Below are 14,149 nucleotides of genomic sequence, written 5' to 3'. Positions count from 1 at the left end.
GAAAAAATAATAATGTGAGGTTATGGGAATTTATTGTTCCATCAACGAGGGTGACGGAGATGAAGGGGAGGAGGAAGTTGGATGGGTGTTGTGATCAAGAGGGGAGATGGCAAAAGATGCCAGGGGAGATAAGGAGTGTGAGGAGGGCGATGAGATGTGGGAAAGTGGAGAGAAAGATGGGGAGGGGGAAGAATCCAAGGATGGAGGGTATAGAAGAGGGGAGTTCTTTGAGGTTTCTGAAAGTTCTATATGATGCAATGGATTGTTGGTGGAGGATGAATCGTTGTTAGTTTTTGTTGTTGTTGCGTTATTATTGAGGTTAGAGTTTTTTGATATTGAAGTATTATCTTTGTTATTAGGATTTTTTGAATTTGTATTTATATCATTGTTAGTTTGCATTTTAGCCACGTTGGCGAAGGAGGAGGGGGATGGGGTGGAAGGAAATTGATTTTTATACTTGGTAATGGCGTCACGCATGGTGCATTTGTGTATAGTTTTAATTTTTAATATTTCTTTCGATTGAATAAATTTAGGGCAAGCATTTGAGGACGAGGGGTGTTCACCTGCGCAGTTAGCGCAGTAAACTCTGGTGCAATCAGAAGGAGGAGAGTGGTTAGGAGGAAGGTTGCAAATGACACAGGAAGGAGTTTTTACGCAGTGTTTAGCGGTTTGTCCTAATAGCTGACAAGTTTTGCAGCGCATAGGATTAGGGTAATACGGACGGACATCAAGGGTTCTCCAGGCTACATCAATTCTGTTAGGAAGTGTATATTTATTGAATGTTAATAATACGGCACCAGTAGGTACACGAACGCCTTTAACTATTTTGTTAAACTTGTGGACTGCAGAGACACCTTGTTCCTTGAGACCTTCAATTATTTCATCGTCGCTAAGTTGGCAAATAAATGGGGCATAAATTGTGCCCTTGACTGAGTTAAGGGTGCTGTGAAGAGCAACTTCAACTTCGGGTAGATTTTTAGTAGAAAGGAATTTATCGGCAATTTTTTGATTTTTTACAAGGAGGAGTAGGCTGCCATCGCGAAGTGACGAGACGTTGTTAATATCTTTACTGATAGATTGAATACCTTTATACGTCGCGAAGCAGGAGATGGAAGTGATGGGTTTACTGGCATCCCGCGACTTAATGACGAGGTATTTGGGGTCATCCTTCTTTGTAATGGGGAGTTTCGGAAATAGTTCCAACGTTGTTTGCTCAGGCTTTTTTCTTTTAGTCTTCTGGGCTGAGGATAATAGGGCAAACCTATTATCACCCAGATTATTGGCCCCAGGGGGCATTGTGAAAATATTACTTTTTATGTATGCAAAAATTTATAAATGTAGCACCAGTTAACAATAAGAAATAAATACAGCGAGAAATTAACAGTAAAAAAGTTATTTGTGCAAAACTGTAAAGTAGCGTTATAACACAGACACCACTAGAATGACCGCGAGAGAAAAAGAAAAATGCGACCGTACGGTTTGACAACTCGGTTGCGACTGAAGTTGCTACTTATTATATATTATAAAAGAGATTCATCTCGTGTGTTGCAGTCCGTACTGCGCCATTCCGTGTGATGGGCGTTCGCATCACGTCCTATGGTTAGGGGCAGCGTGTGTCTCCTGCAATACCTTACCAGTCTATTCGCAGCCTCTGAGTGTGCTGAGGATGCCTATCCTGGGAAATATGCTGATGCCAAGACGAAGTCTGTGCACTGCAGCTCTTGTCTTTTACGAGATAAAAATTCGATTTTCGTGGAAAAATTAGGTTTAGAGCCCCGTATTATATCCCCGGTATGAGTTTAGATTTTGTCGCAATGGGCACTTTAGTAGAGTGTACAATTCTGAAGAATATGTGTCTAAAGTCCAAGCGATGCCATAAAATGCCTCTGAACTATAGAAATTTAAAGATAAAAAATCATGATTTTCGTGTGCTTTCAATGGAAAATTTTTACATACCTTGGTCCAGTCCTTAATGTTAATATTAGAGGCTCAAATTTCCAGGGAATTTTTTTTATGGCATTTCCGAGGAAATTTCATGAGGGGATTGAAAAAAATTAATAGTTAAAAAAAACACCCTAATGTATATTTGTAAATGTACAGATTTGAAAATGGTGTTAGACATTCATATGTAATGGGTTAATGCTCTTTTATGTTATATAAATATACATACTTATGTGACATATATGTATGCCTGTGTGTATATACAAGATTTTATTTGCACATATGTACATATGGCTTTTGTTTTTTTTTGCTTACGATTGCCTTAGCTTATTCTAAACAATCCTGCTTATACTTAAAAATATAAGGAGTATTGCTGGAAAATTCTGCACCCACCTAAATACTTGAATTTTTTTTATTGTTTTTGGGATAATTTTTGTGTTATAACGCAACGGCATTTACCGGCAGTCAATAATTCGCTATACACAGTACCAAACTGCTTTCTCTTTTAGCGGTTTTTCGTTTTTTACCGGAAAATAAATCGAATACCGAAAAAGTTTGGTAACGGCTTTCTATTTTTTTCGACCGGAATTGGTCACCGCAAATTTAATTTTGATGTTTTAAACTGTTTAAATGTGTTAAGCATCCACCCCCTCTACCCGGTAAAACTCGCGCATCCTAATGTTCTTTTTAATTAAATTAAATTGTATTGCAAAATATGAGAGTGTTTTTCTTACCTTCGTTTAATCATGGTCCTTCGAGCCTCACAGAGAGTCAGTATTGGAAAAACAAAAATCATTATGAATATAAAAATATACATTTATTAGTGTGGTAACAAAATAAACAAAAAAAAAACAAAAAAATAAAAAAATAAAAAATACTCATACATGTACATATATTCGTACAAATGTAAATAACAAAAACAAAAAGATTGTGCGAGAATTTAGAGCAAAACATAATAAACAATTTCAACAAACAGAAAACAATAAAAACTACACACGGACAATCGGGCGCGAAAACTTATAACAAAACATAAATAAAAACAAAGTTAAACAAAGAAGCGGGCGCGAAAAACTAAAGGACTAAAACAAAAACAAATATTCGGGCGCGAACAAAAAATATCCACTAACTATAAAACAACAAAAACAATAAGCCGTTCTCGTTTCCAGCAGACTTCAGGAGTGGAAAAGGAATTGGAACAAAACGCCTAGGCTTGTAAACACCTACAGCGCATAAAACGCCCCCTTGAGGAAAAACGAAGTGAGCGTATTTATTTCATTTCATTAATGCCGGTATTCTGCGTGAAACGATTGTCTCATGTCTCTAATAGTGACTATAGTAATTTAGTGATTCTGTTAGTCAGGAGTCTCATTTTGGTATTCTGGCAGTTACAGTATAGTAGTATACTGTAAAGTAGTATACTCTATTAAAGTTATTCTATTAAATCTATTTTAAAGCACATATATATGGATGTGAAAAATACGGTTTATATGCTATTATAAAATCAAGCATTTACTTTCGAAATTTTCCCTCAAACTCCTTCTGCTTAAAGCTTAGTATACAGCTGTCAAGAAATGTAAAAACTGCATATAAAAAAACGCTTAAGAAACGGTCAAGAAACTTTCCTGCGATAAATTTATTTGTGCTAGTATGCAGCTCTAAAGTAATCTAGTACTAATTTGTAATACTTTTTTCAATAAAAAGCGAATATTTCAAACCTGGTTTTGCCAATAAACATCAAATCAACAATTGTTTCTTGAAGGAATTTCAAAGTAATCGTTAAATTCGTCCTAAATTAGTTAAAATCATCATTATGAAGTATACGAGGGCTGCTATATATATTTCTGGCCTAATAATGAAAATAGGCATATTTATCAACGAAAAATTTTTTTTTTTTTTTTCGTTGGATTTGGCTCGTCTTGGAACTCACACGGTCGACCACGGTCATGCAATATCGAATGTATGCTGGTGGGAGAAATGCATAGGCATGCCTCTATCTGAAGGTATGTTACATGACGGTCTGGCATTATCAGTTCACGTACGGCATCGATGTTTTCTGGCACAACGGCTGTTTTTGGACGACCTTCACGGAATTCGTCTTTGAGCGAGCGTCGGCCACGATTGAATTCGTTGTAACAGTTTTTCACAGTGCTATAGGATGATGCTTCATAGCCATACAAAGATTTTAGTTCATCAATGCACCCTTGTCGTGATAATCCACGTCGAAAGTTGTGAAAAATGATCGCACGAACTCGATCACGAGTTACTTCCATTTTTTAGCCGAGATGAATTTTTTAATTCCCTGTAAATAAAACAATTCACGATTAAATGACAAAACGTTCTGAGTGATGTTATGCTAAAAAATGTCAAACTTTCCAATGGAAATGTCAGATTGCACCTGGCAACACTTAGTGTTGCTTAATCCAGCAATATATATAGCAGCCTACGTATTTCATTTTGAAATGTTGTCTAAAACTTACCAATCATCAACAATATTCCTTAAATCGCAATTAAAATATTTATGTTACTACACACATACTTACATACATATTACGCACAATGTTTATTTTGTGTGTTTATTCTCTCTTGCTTTTCTAATGTGGATCACGCACAATGCGTAACCAGCTGTCAAAATTACTTGAAGAAATAATGTATTTTTTCGTCGCATCGGGTCATGCTATACCTTTTTGGAAAGCTCATTTCACGCGCTAACACGTGTTTGATTGATTGTCGTTTGTTTTAAGTCGTTCGTGAGTTATAGCGTCGCAGACATGGAGCAAATAAAGAGAAAATACGGCATATTTTACAGAACTACTACGATAAAGGCAAAAATGCATCTCAAGCCGCCAATAAAATTTGTGCAGTTTATGGACCCGATACAGTTTCCATTTCCACCACACAACGATGGTTTCAACGTTTTCGTTCTGGTGTAGAAGTGGTCGAAGATGCGCCACGCTCCGGAAGGCCTGTCGTCAAAAATTGCGATAAAATCGCTGAATTGGTCGAAAGAGACCGGCATAGTAGCAGCCGTAGCATCATTTCAATTTTAATAAAAAAAAAATCAATAAAAATACCGCAAGACTTTTTTGACACCCCAATATACATATCGTCACCTGAAATGCAAAATAACGTAACATCACTTTTCGTAGGTTTACAGGAGAAGCAAAAAACCATGTAAAAAGAAAACCACTTGAGATATTGAAACAAAATTTTCAAATCTGAATTAACATGAAACTATAAGTATATTTTAGAAAAAATATAAAAAAAAAATTAAGCAAATTTTATAGTAGGTGTCTTACGTTATTTTGAATTTTCATTTCTGAAACAAAATAACGTATGATCAATCTAAATTCGTATTAAAATTAAAAATTTGAATATTAATGCTTTTTTTTAAATTTTAAATAAAAACAGTTGCAAGTTTTTCATATTTCATGTTATTTTGATTATTAACATGTACATAAGTACTAGAAAAAATGTAAATATTTCAAGCCAAAAAATGAGGATAATGTTTAATTATTATTTATTTAATAACTAATTATTCAAAAGGTATATTATCATAAAAGTAATAACAGTCTGCTTGAATTAAAGCTTTTAGGTCCTGCAGATGTTGCCATTTCTTCTTAGTTATTGTTAAACTTTGTAAAAGCATAGACTGCTGAATTCCTCAAAAAGCACGGGTCTGATCACTTAGATCATGGAGTCGCTAAGCCGAACTCTGGCGGGTCCGTCTCTACCGTCTCTACATATACCGAGGGAGTTGTGGATGGGAAGAAGCGGTTGGAGAAAAGGGCAGTGAGCTTCTTTACGGATGGGTCAAAGGTGGAGGGGTCTGCTGTCAGGAGCTCTCTGTCAACTCCAGTAGATTTACTACTCCGGAGTGCAGAGAAGTGACCATCGACTCAGATAGTAGAGCGGCGATTCCAGCCTTGAACTCATTAATAATGAGAGAATTCAGAGCTGATCAAAGACCTAACCTCGCTATCAATAGCATCGAGTGTCTTTGTGATAAGAATGATATGAGCGCCAGACCACAGCGGAATCGCAGGAAACAGGAGCGGATCTGTGCTCCCGTATCTTATACTATTACTGAATAGCTGGGCGTCGCGAAAGCTTGGCCAGCGCTGGGCCACAATTTTTACACACGCTGTCGTCATTGCCCTATTGGATTCTACGCAGTAAGGCTGGGAATCCTACCAGACGCCATCTGCAGAAGCTGTATGGAAGAAGATTAGGTGGAAACAACTCAACACTTCCTTCTTGGCTGTCTTGCGTGAAGGAGGTCAAGACTTAATCACTTGGGGGCGCATACCTTCAAATATCCCACCGAACTGGCGGGAAGCGTTTTGTTAATTTATAAGTTCTTCTTTTCTATGGCCTCACAACGGGCTACATATATTTTTATAGTAGTCCACGTCCGATCAACCATGTAGCCCAAACTAACCAAAGAACACTGAACTTAATCACTAAAAATAAAAAAAAAAAAATCATAAACAATAAATGAAGGCTAACTTCGATATAAAAAAACAAACACTCTGTTATATTTACATACATGAGTGATGATACGTTATTTTGTTTAACGAAATCAAGCACTTGATGATACTTTTTTTTTTTGAATTTTTAGTATAGTTAGGGTATTTTTGATCCCAGAAGCTTAAACTTTGAGACACATATGTAATATGATGTGGAGATTCGTAATCAGTAAAAAACTCAATTTTGAATTTTTTGATGATACGTTATTTTGCATTTCAGGTGACGATATATCACTACATATTATAAAACAAAGTCACTTTTTCTGTCCTTCTGTCCCTTAAATGTTTAAATCTTGAAAACTAAGCAACTGATTTTGATGCGGTTTTTTTTAATAGATAGATTGTCTGAAGAGGAAGGTTTATGTCATTATAATGTGAAGAAATATATAAAGTGGGCGTGGCACTCGGACAAAATGTGGTAAAAAACCATACATTTTTTGTTTACACAGCCATACATCATAAACGAATCCGCCGATTAAAATGAAACTTACTTGAAGTTAAACTTTGAAATATTTACTTTCGTTCTACATCAAAAAAAAAATAGTTGATTCATTTCTTATTTAAACAAAATTGTTTAAACAAGAGCAGCACTTTTTCCAAAAAAGCTGTTTGTGTGTTTGTTCGCTGTCAACCGAATGAAACATTAGAAGTTATGTGGGAAGCTCACCCCACCTCATTCGTGTTGAATTAGATCGTATGGTGAAAGAACTCGGTACGTACACATGTATGTAGTAAGTACATATGTATGTACGAATCTCTCGCATCATTAAACTTCGGACGTACGTATGTATGTATTTTCAATTCATGTCGTTATTACCGTACTGAATTCCATGCAATTCGGGGGTGTTGTGTTTGAACTCATTTCAAATTTTATTCAAATTGCAATCACAATATTTGTCACATTGGTAAACAGCTGATTCGAATATTGGTTTTGTGTATGTTCGAAAAGACGAAAATCCAATCAGATTCTGTGACACCATTTAAAATCAGAATTGGTTTTCAATTCTGACAGCTAGGCAATTCTGTCTTGGATTTCACAACACCCCTGATTATATGTACATTAAATTTTTTCAGCGAAATAAACCGCTCTGTTCACGTTCAATAATTAAAATACAGTTTTTGAATAGTTTTATTGATTCGGAGCGCGTTAAATTTGCTATCAATTCCAACGACTACACCCACAATAACATTTTTTGTCATTTACTTTTTACGACAACTAATAGCTTATTTTCGAAGCGATTTTAATCAATACAGCGTTTATCCTTATCCAATTAAATACCTTAAATACATTGTTGATTTAATATGAATATTTTTGAAGATATTACATCAGTAATTTTCTTATGTTTCTAAATGGTAAGTATTTACATATTTTTTAGTGCGGCACATAATAATGTGGCAATTTGTGCATAGTTAATTATACATACATATAGAACTGAGTAAATTTTGTACTGAAAATATAAAGTCATGTCTGGAAGACGTAGTCGTCGACATAGGTCGAAGTACAGTGAACGCCAGAAGACTACGTTCAGCAAGAGATGAAGAATCGTCAACGGAACGTGAGGCTCGCCTTAGTCAGGCTCGGGATAGATATAGAGCTGAGAGAGAGAGAGAATCTTCAGTAGAGCGTGAGGCTCGCCGCACCCGAGATAGGGATAGACATCGAATACAGAGAGCCAGAGAATTATCAGCACGAGTTACGAATCATCACAAAATGGTGTTGAAAATAGGTTGTCCTGTTATTTTATTAAGAAACCTGAATCCACCTAAACTTTGCAATGGCACGCGTTTGCTGGTAAAATCACTGAAAACTTTCATAATAGAGTGCACAATACTCACAGGATGTGGTACCGGAGAAGATGTATTGATTCCCCGAATCCCTATGATACCATCGGATTCACCATTCCAATTTAAACGTTTACAATTTCCGGTAAAGACATCTTTTGTAATGACCATTAATAAATCGCAGCGTCAAATCTTCAACGTTGCAGGCTTAGATTTGAGCGTTGACTGTTTTTCACATGGCCAACTGTATGTCGCTCTTTCAAGAGTTATCTCAAGAGTAAACATGTTTGTATTGTCTAATGACAAGAAAGCTGTGAACGTTGTATATACAGACATTCTGTAATATATTAATTGTTGTTGTAAAAATAAAATAAATATGTAAAAGTGCAAAAAAATGTAGGGTATGAATTTAGATATTCCAAAGATAGCAAGGAAATCTTCATGGTATAAAGAAAGGGGAATTGTTTTACTCCAAATTAACGCGTGTGGGCCACGGGCAGTAATAAATAAATCAAAACTATGGGATCGATTTTAATCATTTTTTCAATGAGTGACATAGGCCTTATATTTTATTTCCGTGCGAAGCCGGGGCGGGTTGCTAGTATGCTATATATAATATAAATTTAATATCCGATGCGCCTATAAACATATGTGTAACAAATATAAATTACAAAAAGCACAAATATTGATTTATTATCAACAAAAACATAATACATATATTCTTATATATTCTTATATATAAATATAATAACTTATATAAGTTAAAGATGACCTAGTCGTTGTAATGCAGATTTTATTCAAAACTTTAATAAATTACTTTGTCGCATCGCGTCTTGAGCGTAATTAGTAGAGTTTGGTAATAATTATTCCTCTTCTTCCTAAGTGCCGCATTTCGGTTTAAGCTCTTAATCCATTATCCGCTAATGGAGCGCAATGTATTGGTACTTCATTGGAGCACGACATCGTTGTTGCTATGCACGAGTATGAAATGGAGCAGCGCACACCTGAGAAGCTGTGCTTGTTGTTGTGATAACGCATGCGCTAAGTGATAATGATGCTCATTATTGATTAAAAGATCAAGCCGCTCACTGCAGCCAAAGAAATTGTAGATGTAGCTACACTTGCTATCTTAACTACCCAAAAAACTCAAAATTGATATGTGTTGATTGTATTTATTATTTATTTGTAAGGATTTTTGAGTGTGAATGTGTGAGTTAATGGAAAGTATCATCTGAGATTACTTTTATGGATTTTTTTTCCATCTATTAGTACCGTGGTCCTAAATCTCTTTCCACTACCTTTTCGACATAAATTCTATCAAATTTATTTCCAAGCCGTTTATTTCTTTTCAAGAATACCTTCTCTCCCGATTCATATGTTTTCATCGTTTTATTTTCGTTTCGTTTGTTTAAGGTTTTCTCTTGTACTTTAAACAATCTTTCGCGTATTAATTTCAATTCTTCATTTGAACAATTTTGAAAAACATCAATTGGCTTGGCATTGGTTGAGGAGTGAATGCTGTTGTTATATTTATATGTTGCTGATAGTATTAGATCTGTAGTCTCGCACAACCGTTGTTGCTGTTTGATGCAGCGGGCTATTTCCATTAAAGTTGAATGGAATTTTTTTTCTTTTTTGTGTTTTTAAATATCAATAATATTTCGAACAGTGCTTCTTTAAAATCTACCATGGATCATGAAGAAATAGGTTTAACAACCGCGTATTTGGAAAATTTGTCGATACATGTTAGGAAGTGTTGCTTATCAGTAAAAAAAATGTCGACGTGTAAGATCTCGCCTGGCATCCCTCCGATAGGAGTTTAGGAGTTTTTTTTCGAAATTATGGATTTCAACATTTTTATCATATCCGGGAGCTACCTTATCCTCCTTCCCTGGTTTATAATGAAATGTGGGCGCAAATTCCTCGATGAAAGCACTCCATCTCTTCATTTTTGCATAGGAATTTTTTCTGAAATGGAGAATATAAGGGGCTGGTGATCTGTAAAAATTTGAATATTTTTAACACCATAAAGGTAATGCCGAAGAGTCCTAAGCGCCCATACTATGGCAAGCAATTCGCGCTCATTTATTGCGTAATTTCGCTCAGTTTTAGAGAGCGTGCGTGAAATCATCGTGATAGGCCTTTTATTTTGAGATAATACAGCTCCTAACGCATTTGATGAAGCATCAGTTGTTAACTCAAAGGGTCTATTAAAATCTGGGTACAGTAAAAGAACGTCTTCGGATGCCAGTATAGTTTTAATTTTTTTGAAAGCATGCTTTGCATCCGAATCAAGTATTATCTGAACGTGTTTTGATTTACTAGTTGCGACGTGCCCATTTTCACCTTACAAATACTTAGTTAGTGGCTTAACTATAGAAGCGTAGTCCCTAACAAATCTACGATAATACCCTACAAGCCCTAGAAAAGGCCGTAAAGAGCGTAAGGTTTCTGTAATATTATAGTTAAGGATATCCTGAATTTTGTTAGGGCATGTTTTAATACCATTTTGCGAAACTGAAAATCCCCAAAACTCCACCTCTGTCTGAAAGAATTTGGATTTTTCTGGTGAAACTCGCATACCTGCTGCCTCTAATTTCATTAAAATCTGATTTATATGATTCAAATGCGATTCTTCATCGCGCGAAAAGACGATGATATCATCAATGTAAACGTGGCAAGTTTTACCTATCTCATCGCGAAGAATATCATCGATAGCGCGTTGAAAAATGCTTGGCGCATTTTTTAAGCCAAACGGCAAGCGACAAAACTCATATTTACCGTTGTTGATATTAAATGCTATTTTTGGTCTATCTTCATCTCGTAAATTAATTTGGTGAAACCCAGATTTTAGATCTAGAGTGGTAAAATATAATAACTTGCCTAGATTTGCCAGAATGACAGATATATCAGGAATGGAGTACCGATCGGCGATAGTTTCTTTGTTAATTTTTCTAAAATCTATGACCATGCGTATGCGTTTTGCTCTCCGTTTTCGTCCAGACCCTTTTTAGTCACCACATGCACCGGTGAGTTATAAGGAGAACACTACTGACGAATTATGCCATCCTTCAGAAGGGATTCGATTTCTGCGTTGACAAACTTCGCTGCTGAAATTGGATAAGGGTAACTTTTTGAAAATATTCGGTCATCGGTGATGGTGCGAATTGTTGCCTCTACGTTCGTATTATATGGTAGGGCTCTACCTGGGTGTGCAAATGCACTTGAATTTTTATCAATCATATCACGAAACTTCGCTTTAATCGTGGATGGGACAGTGCCCGCTTCTATTGTGATAGAATTGATTTAATTACAACGGAGATGTTGAAGTTCGGTTAAACCACTATGATGACGTAAATACCCTGCTTCGATATCAATTTTAGCATTAATCTCTTTAAGGAAATCATAGCCGATTATACCGTCGAACGTGGTTATATTTGTAAGCAAATAAAACGTCGACGTATGATTAAAGACATTGATCAAACACTTTTTATTTATAAGATTGACCCCATTTATCGATTTTAATGTAAATGGGTTTTCCATTATCTTAATTCCCTTAAGGAATGGAAGATTTTTGATAAAATTTTTCGAAGCTCCTGTATCGATTAGCAATTTCAGCTCCTGGCCACTCGTTATTTTAGTTATGACGAATGGTAGGAGCGATTCTAGTTTAAATGATTAATTTCGGTTTCTAAATGATCAATAGAAGCGCGTGTTGTACTTGAATAGTCGTGATGGCACATATCAACATGCGAATAAGGACTATAATGGTCCTCACAGGTATCAGATCCGTCAAAATCGGAACTTGCTTCGGGTATATAATTTACCTTCTGAGCCTTTGAATACGGTGTTTGGAAAGAACCAGACTGATCTCGAGAGCGTTTAAATACTTGGTGAGGTTGTGTGTTGTTGCTGTGGCAACATAACGTTAGGTTGAGATTGGTCGTTGTTTGGTTTATGAAATGAAACATTATTTTCATGCGCTGTGCGATTTCGATAAACGGAAGAACCGGGATCGACTTCCATTGCAGTGGTCTATTATTCATATTTGGTGGGAGGTTCTTCCGATAGGGCTGAGAAAATGTGTACCGAGGTACTGCTGGCTTGGACATATTTGGTCTTACTAAATTACCCATAGCAAATGTTGGCGCAAAATCGTATTGCTTATGATTAGTCTCAAGCTCCTGGCCAGCAGCTAAAGCAGAAGGTAAGTCCTTTGGACCAGAGGTAAACAAAATATCGCAAAGAGGGCGACGAAGACCCGAAATAAAAATGCGCAATGCATTCTCCCTTGCTCGGTTGTTAAGAGCCATAATGACCTCGGCGTTCCCGCTGCGTGTCATTATTTGCTTATTTATGATAAGTGTTAAATACCTATCTACCGTATCGTAGTATTCTGAAATAGATAAACTCCCTTGCCTTAAAATACTCAATTCATTTTACAAGGCATGAATTGGCCTTTTATCTGCGTAAGTTTGATCAAGCCTAGCAATTATTGCCTTGAAATTTAAAACAGTGTTAAAGGACGATAAAGTCGTGTTAGCTGACCCAGTAATTTTATTTCTAAAAATACCCATTGCCACTTAGTACTGTTCCGAACCTTCGGGGTAATAATTAATTGCAAAATTTGCCGCGGAGCGCCAAGCTGGGTAGGAGGAATTTTCCCCGTTAAATTCAGGCAAGGATTTTATTAAATCAAGACTGAAATGTCCCGAGTCTATTGTTGGATTAATCGAAACTGGTAAGTAAGCCTCGACAAGCGGTGGCTCAAGCCGCCTCAGAGCTGAAGTAAGGTTATTAATTTGTGTCGTTAGTTCCAATCTAGTTTCTTGATTAGCTGATCTTATTGCCTGTAGCGCTTGATCCATAGTAACCTCCATTTTGTATTTTATGTAAACCTTTTAATTGCACGTTTTTTAACTAGGTTAACTTTCACCCTCACTGCCAATGCCGTTTACACGGAAATTCTTAAAATACTGTATTTCTAGGAAAAGCCAAACTTACACCCTCACTAATTTTTATGATAAATTTTTTTAATTGTATGTGAGTTTAAGAAACAATTTTATTTAAACCTTTCACCATGACAAATACAATATAGTATATATATTCAATTAGTATATCTAATTTCGCTATGAAAAGGGTATTTTCGGGTTCACAATTTGGGAATGATTTTAAATAATAAAATCTGATCATCAATATTTTAATTTTTTAATTTATTTATATTCCTTTTAAAATTGTTTACTTTAATTTTTTTATTTTTATTTCATTTAGTAAAATTTCACTAATTTTAACTCATAAAATGAAGTCAAAAACCTAAGTTCACACAGTTCAATATAAACTTTTAATATTCAACACTTTATCACTTTTGATTTTTTACTCACAAATTTGCTGTAAATTAAATTTTCCTCGATGTCACGGGTGTTAATATCTTAGGATATAAATATATGGAGGATATTCCATCGATGTCACGGATTTTTTTGAAGTCCTGTCCACTTGCGCCTTTATATGGCAGTTCTGCTTGCAGAGTTCTTCTGATTGAAATTAAAGTTGATTGCTAAGTGACAGGCCCCACGTTGGGCGCCAGTTAAGGATGACCTAGTCGTTTTAATGCAGATTTTATTCTGAGCTTTAATAAATTACTCCACGATCAACCAACCCTATATTTTACCAGACTCACCGATCGCCGCATTGCGGCTTGAGTGTTATTCGCAAGGCTATGTAACAACTATTTCCCACTTCCCTTAGTGCTGTATTACGGTTTGAGTCTTTACCGATTGTCGCATTGCGTCTTGAGCGTAATTAGTAGAGTTTGGCAATAATTATTCCCCGTTTTCCTAAGTGCCGCATTTCGGTTTGAGCTCTTAATCCATTATCCGCTAATGGAGCGCAATGTATTGGTA

General features: G+C 35.8%; 2 protein-coding genes across 3 annotated transcripts in view; both read left to right on the top strand.

The window, feature by feature from the left end:
* LOC105227852 (uncharacterized) overlaps positions 1 to 14,149 on the top strand; it is a 65,929-nt gene that overhangs the window by 25,173 nt on the left and 26,607 nt on the right. The window lies entirely within an intron of this gene.
* The window catches only part of LOC125776664 (uncharacterized), a 51,545-nt gene that overhangs the window by 18,171 nt on the left and 19,225 nt on the right, over positions 1 to 14,149 (top strand). The window contains exon 2 of the mRNA XM_049450159.1: positions 200 to 14,149. This exon is cut by the window's right edge and continues 19,225 nt beyond it. The gene's annotated coding sequence lies outside the window, so the exon portion shown is untranslated. The remainder of the gene's footprint in view (positions 1 to 199) is intronic.

The sequence above is a fragment of the Bactrocera dorsalis genome, chromosome 2 (assembly GCF_023373825.1).
Source record: "Bactrocera dorsalis isolate Fly_Bdor chromosome 2, ASM2337382v1, whole genome shotgun sequence".
Taxonomy (NCBI): domain Eukaryota; kingdom Metazoa; phylum Arthropoda; class Insecta; order Diptera; family Tephritidae; genus Bactrocera; species Bactrocera dorsalis.
This window is presented reverse-complemented; position numbering and strand designations above follow the sequence as displayed.